This window comes from Fukomys damarensis, unplaced genomic scaffold (genome assembly GCF_012274545.1).
Source record: "Fukomys damarensis isolate Sample0158 unplaced genomic scaffold, DMR_v1.0_HiC HiC_scaffold_8, whole genome shotgun sequence".
NCBI lineage: Eukaryota > Metazoa > Chordata > Mammalia > Rodentia > Bathyergidae > Fukomys > Fukomys damarensis.
In genome coordinates, this window is record NW_022900920.1 from 27045600 (window position 1) to 27054574 (window position 8975).

The window sequence follows — 8975 nt, forward strand, 5'->3', positions numbered from 1 at the left end:
TATATATTTACAATCTATTGATAATAAAAATTTATCACTTTGAGTATAGAAAGATAATGTCTTTTAAAAACCTTTAATTTTTTCCTGTTTATAAACGTTTTAAATATTTCTATATATTCATTGATAAGTACATCAGGAAATATTACAAATTTTGTTTTTCAGTATAATTCAGAAAACTTGCGATGGTTGTATGCAGCCATATTTTTCATTTTCTGTTTTTCTTCTTTCTTTCCTAATGTTCTAAGATTTTTCATTTCCCTTCTGTTTCAAGAGATTCCTTTGGATATTCTTCTAGGATAGGTAAGCTGGCAATGAATTCTCTTATTTTCTTTCCCGAATAGTGTTTTGTTTTAGAGTTTTTCTTCTGGTCATTTCTTTTTCCCTAAGACCCGTGTTTATCATTGTACTTGGGTCTCCTGGTAGGTGATTGACAAGTATGAGGAGTGCAGGAAGGAACACTGCTGTTACAGGAGTAGACCTCAGCAGCTTTAGAGGCTTTTGCTCTGTATACAGATGTTCTAGGAAGGATTGACATGCCACTCCAATCAAACAGCAACAGAAAAGAAAACTGCGTGTCTGTGTTTGGGAGGAAGGGAGCTGGAGGGGCTTGGAAGTGATCTCACTTATGAGTCAATGGATGGCGAAGAGGATTTAGAGAGAGCTCACACGTTTCTTACGATTACCAATAAGTTCTCTCTCAGCTCCTGATGAAGGAGGCTGGTTTGGTGTCTGTGATGCTTCTGACCCTTTAGGAGGATCGCAGCTCCAACAGGACTATTGTCATGGCTCTTTGGCTTGCCATGTGCATGCAAATGGCTGGCCATGTTGCTCAGAAAGTGCTTCACTGTTCAGAGTGAGTGAGATCACCCCTGAGGGAGCCAGAAGGAGCACAACTACTGCAGTGCATCCTGGCAAGTAAGGTCACAAACTAGTCAAAGTCAAAGGGCAGGTGGGTGGGATAGCACAGCAGAAGCTGTTGAAAGAATCAGAAACAGTTGGCCAATGTGGATCCATTTCAGTTCTCCACTTATGTAGCTATTCATCTCATGGATTCTCCATGATTTTTTTTTTTACCCAAATGACTTTTAATTATATGTCAGACTTTATGATGCCTTTGCTCAAATTATGATTTTCTGGGGATGTGAACTTTGGCCACTGTATAACTGTAGCAATCCTTTTCTCCTAACATTGTACAAAGGTTGGAGCCACAGAATGCATTATATGAGATAGTCAGGGGAGCATTTTGTAAATGCAGGTTCTACAGTCCCTGCAGCCCTGCTAGCAATCACAAGCTGTCTCTCTCATCACATCTGGATCCTACCTGCTCCATACACACCTTCTCCACAGTGACACCCTGGGCCACCTTAGTTCCCAAGACTGTTTCTGTCTTGTTTATAATAGAATCAACTAATCATATCACCCTACATTCAAATGGCCTGGGATTGACCTTGTGTGGACGTTATTATTTTGCATGTGTTTTTATGTGTAGTGAAGTCTATGTATTATACTTATATTACTGTATTTATATTTCCCTGTGTAATTTAATATATTTTTCTACATGTGTTTTTGTATTTAACTTTTTCTGTGTGATAGGGCCACAATTAAATTTTGTGTGCTGCATAAAAATATATATGTTCATGTGTCAAAAACAACTAGTATAAAATCTTAACAGTTCCACAACCACAATCTGCTGCTGTGAGACAGAAACTATTAATATCTTAATTTTAAAGATAAAGCAACTGTGACTCAAACAGGGAATTTCTTAATGATTATAATACCAATTATATAACTCAGAGTTTCTGAGTCCAATTCCACTTTGACTCCAGTGTGCATCTTCTATAGGTTTAATTTTCATCTTTGGGTCATGCACAAAGGCTGGCCCACAGAGATACTCAAAAGTATTTTTGATAATATAAATTAGCTCATTGTATTTGTACAAGTCAGTAGGAATGCCTACAGAAAGAGGGAATTACTTTTTTCTTCAAAATATTTCTTCAAAATATTTGCAGTCTAATGGAATAATTTAAGAAGATAAAATGTATAATCTAAGAGCTACCATGCCTGATTTACAAAGTTTTGTGTGGATTGAAGACAAGGGAAGTTATTAATTGTCTCTGAGAGACCTGGGGAGATTTAACATAAAAAGGTAAATGTTTCTAGGCACTAATGAGTCAGAATTATCTTTGTAAGTAAATGGGGACAGACATTTCAGGAGAGAGAATGTTATGTCAAAAGGCAGAGTTGTAGGGAGGTTGGAAGGTGAGAACCTCAAAGTGACACAGCACAGAGGCGGGCTGGGGAAGTGGAATTATTAGCAGAAGAGGCCGCAGAGGTTTATCTGGCCATGATGTAAAATAACTTCTGCCTCATGCCAGGGGATTCATCTTTTACAATCCTGTACACCAGAGGAGCTAGGCAACCTTTCTTTAATTAAATAATTGAAAAATAAACTATAAAAGCCACTGCTTGCTATGTCCTAAGCCCTCTAAGTGCTTTGTGGGTGTCACTAGGTTAATGGAATAGAATAGTCCTGTAGCATAGATAGTATCATTCCCATTTCACTCAGGATGGATCTGTAAGTAAAAGAAGATAAGTATCTCTCCTGGGACCACAAAGCTGGCAGACAAGACATCCAGCAGTTTGCTTGAGCAAGCCCAGAATGTCCCATGGGTTTGTTGCTGATGAGTGTGAGGGGGACACACATATGCATCACGGAAGTAATTTGGGAAACCAGGTGTGAAAACCAGAAATCAGAGGGTGGTGCTAGACTTGTGGAGTTGTGGAGTGCCTGAACCAAGGGCACCTCGAAGGGCTTGGTGAGCACACAGGAACCGGAAGAGTGTTCTCAAGTTGGCCGGAAGCAATGACTTTCCAACTCATCCCACCTTCTACTCCTGCCTTTTACCCATCCAGCTGCCTCCAAGTTATAGAGCCTCCTTTAAAATATCACACCAGAACATACCAGATCCCTTCTGCCTCTTTTTCACAGAATTATATTTCTTTAAAAATATGGAGATTAAATACCTGCCAAATTATTGAGCTTCCCTTTCTCTGCGCCAGGAATATCAGTCATCCTCAGATTCTTTCACTTCTCCCTTTCCAGTATGCATATGCATCCTCCACTCTCAGAATAAAAATGTGAATGTTGTTTCTTCAGGAAGGCTTTTGCTGTTCAAGGGTCACATTTTAATAGTGAAATCTGGTAAAAAAAAAAAAAAAAGTGGCTCAAGCAATAGAAATCTACTTGATGATAGGGAGTGTCCTGTCCTGAGGAGTCCGAGCCAGCAGATGTTCTAGTAAAGATTTATTGAAAATTGAACAGGTCACAAAAATCCAGAATTATAAAGGACTCAACTGTGTACATTGAAATGAGGAAGCATCCTCACTGGATTTTGGTTGAGGGTTACGACCCAGCTTATAAAAGTGGAGGAGTGCTTGCTGGTGAAGTGAGGAGAGAGAGAGAGAAACAGTCAAGGGAGAGGAGCATGTGGCACAGAAACTGAGGGCATGATGAGCTTTCTGCACTTGAGAACCAGGGGGAAAAGCAAGATGAGTTTTGGGGGTGGAGGGACAGGCAGGGGTGTTGAGGGGAATGGGCTTTGGGCTTTTCCCCTCCTGCCAGTGGCTTCCCTTGGTGCTGCAGGGTACAGAAGCTCAGGTGACCCTTACCTGTGAGGCATAGGCATAAATTTGCTTCTCACTGAGGTAACTCAGAGTTGAGCAGGAATCTGTGCTCTGCACATGAGTTATGCTTTACCCATTCTGATGGAAAATTCAAAGAGGTCTCTTGCAAAGGCAGAGTAGGAAGCAGATGGGATCCAACTGAGTCTGAGGAAAAGGTCAGGGTGTGCTGGTGAATCTTCTGTCCTCTCCACTTGAAAGAACACTTCCAGCGCTGTCCTGTCAAGTGCCCTTGTTCACTTTTGAATTGTTCAGGATTGAAGGGAAGGCCTGCGGGGTTTGTGAAAGTTGGCTCTTTCAATACAAAAGTTTTCTTGTAAAATTGTCACTGGGTTGATACAAAAACATTTTTATTGGCACCTGAGCTGGCCAGTCTGCAAAAGGCTCTGTACAAGCTCATTCTGTGGGACATTCCAGGCTTTCTCCAGGGAAGACAAAATAGCGATCTCAGAACTGAATCTGAATCTGAGAACTTCCGCCCCCCCAGTGCTCTTGGCAAATATATTATTTTACAGCAATCCTGAGAGAACTACAATTTCCCCACTGTACTGGGAAATAGTTACTTTCCTTTTCTTTCCCTCCCTCGCTTCCTTTTTTCCTTCCTTCCTTCCTTTCCTTTTCCCTTCCTTCCTATCTTTTCCCTTCTTATTTTTATTCTACCTCTCTCCTTTGTTTATTTTAAACTTATTCTATCTCTCTCTCCTTTTTCTTATTTTAAACTATCAGTCCCAAATCGTGTGGGAGTTTTTTCTTAGAACCATTAATTTTGCTTTAGGGTGGCAAACATGTAACCGGGAAATGATCAATATATAAAGAATTCCCCAAGCTGAGGCATTAAAGGGGTTTCCTTTTAGAAAATCACAGGAACTCAGATTTATTCCTTTTAACCATGTAAAACGTGCTGCTTCTTTGATAAGAAACCCCAAATGTGTTAACTTTGACTGCCTGCCGTCTGGGAACATTTCTTCAAGGGAGTCCCTCAGTCTCTTTCCAGACATTCCCGTGTGAGGTAAAAGCTTCCAGACCAGGTCACTTGAAGCCAGGTGTGTTGTGCACACCTGGAAAGAAAGAGGCAAGGACATGCTGAGCTGTGGGAGTGAAGTTCAGAGGGGCCGCGGTGTCGGAGGTGGGTTCACTGTGCTGCCAGAGTAGTCTTCGGTGGGTTGAACGCACACACAAAAGCCCCAGACAAGTTCGCGCCGAAAGACAGTGCTCTCTGCCCGCCTTGCACACCCTGTGTTCATGCCAGCCATTCCCAGGCGCCTCACACTCTCACCAGGGAGATGCCAGGGTCAGCACTTGTCAGTGTGCTTTTGGGTTTTCAGATAACTTTCTATTTCTCCTATGACAGAGCATGGTAGCTACTGCTCTTTAGTAAACATTTAGGCTTTGGAAACTGCATGGAACGCCTGAGAGGACTTATTTTATTTACCTGACCATGCCTTGTATTTTGCAGATGAGGAGATTAAGGCTTAAAGATGGAAAGTCATAAAGCTGACTCTGGACATCCACTCAGAAGGCCACACAGCCTGAGCTTTCATCATTCCCATGGGTGGGTTGGCGCAGAGGGAGGAGCAGTGAGTGAGTGGACGACTGTAGAAGAGTGAAGATAGCTCTTCCTCACGTACCCAGGAGCAACTCTCTGATGTGTGGCTTCTTTTGCTAGTCCCAGGGATGAACACAGGACCTTGTGCCTGTAAAGTAGGTGTGGCACTGCTGAGCTAAACCCCAGGCCCTGATGTGTGGTCAACAGGTAATTATAAGGTCTTGGTGAAAATGACATAAACCAAGTTTAGAGATCCTAGCTCATGGCCAGGTATCAAGGAGGTAACTTTTGCTTGACTCTGAACTTAGAATGTTTTCAGAAGTATTATAACAATAGGCCAGTTTTGGCTCATTTTCCTTCAAGAAAAAGTAGTTTTTAAAGTGTCTGTCCACTTACACTCTTGAAGAACTTGAGTACCCATCCATGAAGACACAGAAAAAGTCAAAGTGTGGCCCATTAGGCAGCTAGTCAGACTCATACACCTGCGATACTCTTAGTAATGAAAAGGAATTCACAAAGAAATTCAACTGATTGGTGAAATTCCATTTCTTAAACTGCAGAATGTGAGTACAGATGCTTGTTGTTTGTGTTATAATCCCAGCTTATCTGAAATATTTTACAATCCCAAAGATCACATCCACTGCCTCTAGTTTTCAGACTGAACACAATTTTTAATGTTAAAGAGTCTACACAGGGACAGGCACACTTTCAGCTTTGGACTGGGGTTCATCTGTGGACCAGAGTCAGTTTTGTGTAGTTTATCATCACATCACTCTTTGTCGTGCGTGGTTCCTACAGCTCCCTACATGCCAGAGAATAAATACATTGCTCAGTCATTGTTTTAGTTGCCCATGGCATGAAATACAATAAATAACAACTGGGCTGGGGTCTACAGTGACAACAAGGGACCTGTTGATCTTTTCCTATTGGGTCTGTGGTGCGTACGATAGCATCAAGCGCATGTCAGGTGCTCATGGTGTATCTGTGCATTAATTGGCCTTATTGATTCAAGGCACTAGGATTATATGATCTGTCATAAATAAGGATGAGCTCTTCTTGTCAAGGATCATGAGTTCCCACGTTTCAAGTTTTAGCAGTGATATTAATCAAGCCTAGGAAAAAAGCAACAGATGTAAAGCGTGACCAGAGGCGATGAAATCACAAAAACATCCTCATCCACAGCAATGATAGCAATAAAAATTAATTATACTTATTGAGTGCTTACCATCTGCTAGGCATGTGCTTAGTGCTTTGCATGTTATTGCATTTAGTCCTCAGGATACCAGCAAGTATTACAATACCCATTTATGAATGAGAAAAACGAGGCACAAGGATGTTAAATGACATTTTCAAGATCGTATAGAAGTTGTCAAACTGGGCTTTTCCCTGGCCTGGCTGCTGGCAGAGCCACACGTTGCCCACTGTGCCTGCTCATGATCCTCCTCCTCAGGCAGTGATCCAAGAGTTCTCATTCAAAATAAGAGCTGCTGCCTTAGCAAGCTCCATGGAGGTCTTGCTTTCTTCCCTCTGACAGTTGCTTCTGAGGGCATGGGATAAGCATAAACAAATTCCATCTTTTCTTTTGACACTGTGGCAAATTGTGTCCTCTGGAGTTCAGATCACAAGAGCTGATATCAGACAGAGGAGATTAAGAGCTCCTTGCCCTGCTGTTTAAAGCCTCTGATTTTTAAAAATGTTACATAACATTTTCATTTGTGTGCTGTAGAAGTAGCATGTTTTCTTTATGTTTGCATAATGAAATGGATATAGAGAAGATGAGATGTAGATACAGATGAGAGGTATTTTAGGATAATGTCAGATCATTATATATTCACTGATTTATGTAATTTTTTAGAAAATCAAATTTCAAATCAAAATTATATGCTTACAGTGACAACATTTTCCAACCAAAAAATGGATCATGTGATATGATAAAAGATTTTTCTCTGATGTATGAATATACATGGCTATAGCACTCATAAATGCACACACACATACGTAGAAGCCTAGCAATCTTTAAAAATGGATGTAAATTTACTTTTATTGAACCAGCCTAGTTGAGAGGGATAAAATGATCCTTAGGACTGTCTTGAAAAAGCCAAATTGTACAGCTGCTGAATCTATAATCCTCGGTGACTAGAAGAGAGACAACCTTCTCTGTATCCCACACAAAGACTTAACTTTGTGTGAAACGCGTTGTTATTTATCTCAACTACAAAAACTCTACTTCCTCCCATTGTCTCTTCAGTTTTAGTAAACATTTCCTTAGCCAGTGACACTGCTATGTCATTATTTTCTAGAGTGATCATTCCAAGTTGTCCTCATTTTCGCAGTCCTTGAAGAATTCCCATTTCATTGGTATGTGGCCTCACTTTTTCTTTCCTAATTTGAGCTACATGTTAGTGTACTAAGTTTCGTTTTATTTTGCTTCTTATCTTCCCATTCCTTTTTCCTTATTCTTTCCCCTCTTAAACCATGAAGTCCTGGAGACATTGGATGGGGAGATTAATGTAAGTAGCAATGCTGGAAGGAAAGAGAGGACCCAGTGCTCAGGGAGCAGAGCAAGAGGCTGAGTGCAGGAGGAAGATGTAATCGGGTGACTTGGAAAGCACTGTTAGTGGCCAGGTCCACATAGAGTGTGGTGGGAGGAGCCTGGCTTGGAATATTGGGTATCAGATGGGACAAGGATTGAGGATGTGACTGTCAGACACTGGTCCTGCATGAACTGTTGGGACCTAAATTGAGTAAGGCAGGGATTGACAGACATGAGAGATTGATTACGTAATAGGGGATTATTGGAAAAAGGAAAAGAAAGAATAATGGAAGCACCAGATGAATTAAAATAAATCAAACACACAAGCTTAGATATTGTATGATTTCTCTTATATGACAAACCCAAAAATTATGAGAAAACTAGAGAGCAAAATAAAAGGTAGGTAATAATAAATAGGGATATAGATGTTTTGCAGGAGAGAGAGGGATCAAGAGATGGAGGAAGAGGGGAGGGAAGAGGGGAAGGGGATATAAAAAGAACTGGGCCCTTTGGTCCAGCGCACCAGAGGAGACTGGCAGCAGGTTGCAACCCTCTAGAAAGCACACCCCTTCAGCCCAGTGCTGTAGAGAAGTCCAGTCGTGTGGGCACCAACACAGCGGTGTGTCCCCCCACCCACTGCTCCCCTGAGAACAAGAGAAAGAGGGCCTCTCTGAGGCTCCTAGATGAAAATCGAAGCCCACTGGAAAAGTGAAGAAAATCTCTGCAATAAAGGCACACCACACCACCATAGTTGGTAAGTCGGAAGGACCAGTATCTCATATTGAAACCTGGTCAAACTTCAGGGGAAACACAGTTGGAACCTGCAGTAGAACCTTGCAGAGTTCAATGTAGCAGGATGTCAGAGATCTTAACTTGGGCCTTGCAGATAGAGATAAGCCTGAACCTCAAGGGACAGCTGCTGGCTTTCTAAGACTAAATCCATTCATGGTAAAAACCCTACAGAAAATTGGAATGGATGGTCTTTATCTCAACATAATAAAGGCTATCTATGAAAAACCAACAGCCAATATCATACTAAATGGTTAAAAACCAAAAGTCTTCATGCTAAAATCAGTAACAAGACAGAGCTGTCCACTATCACTACTCCTGTTCAATATAGTTCTATAAACATTAGCCACAACAATTAGACAAGAGATAGAAATAGAGGAAATAAAGACAGGAAAGGAAGAAGTTAAACTGTCACTATTTGCTGAT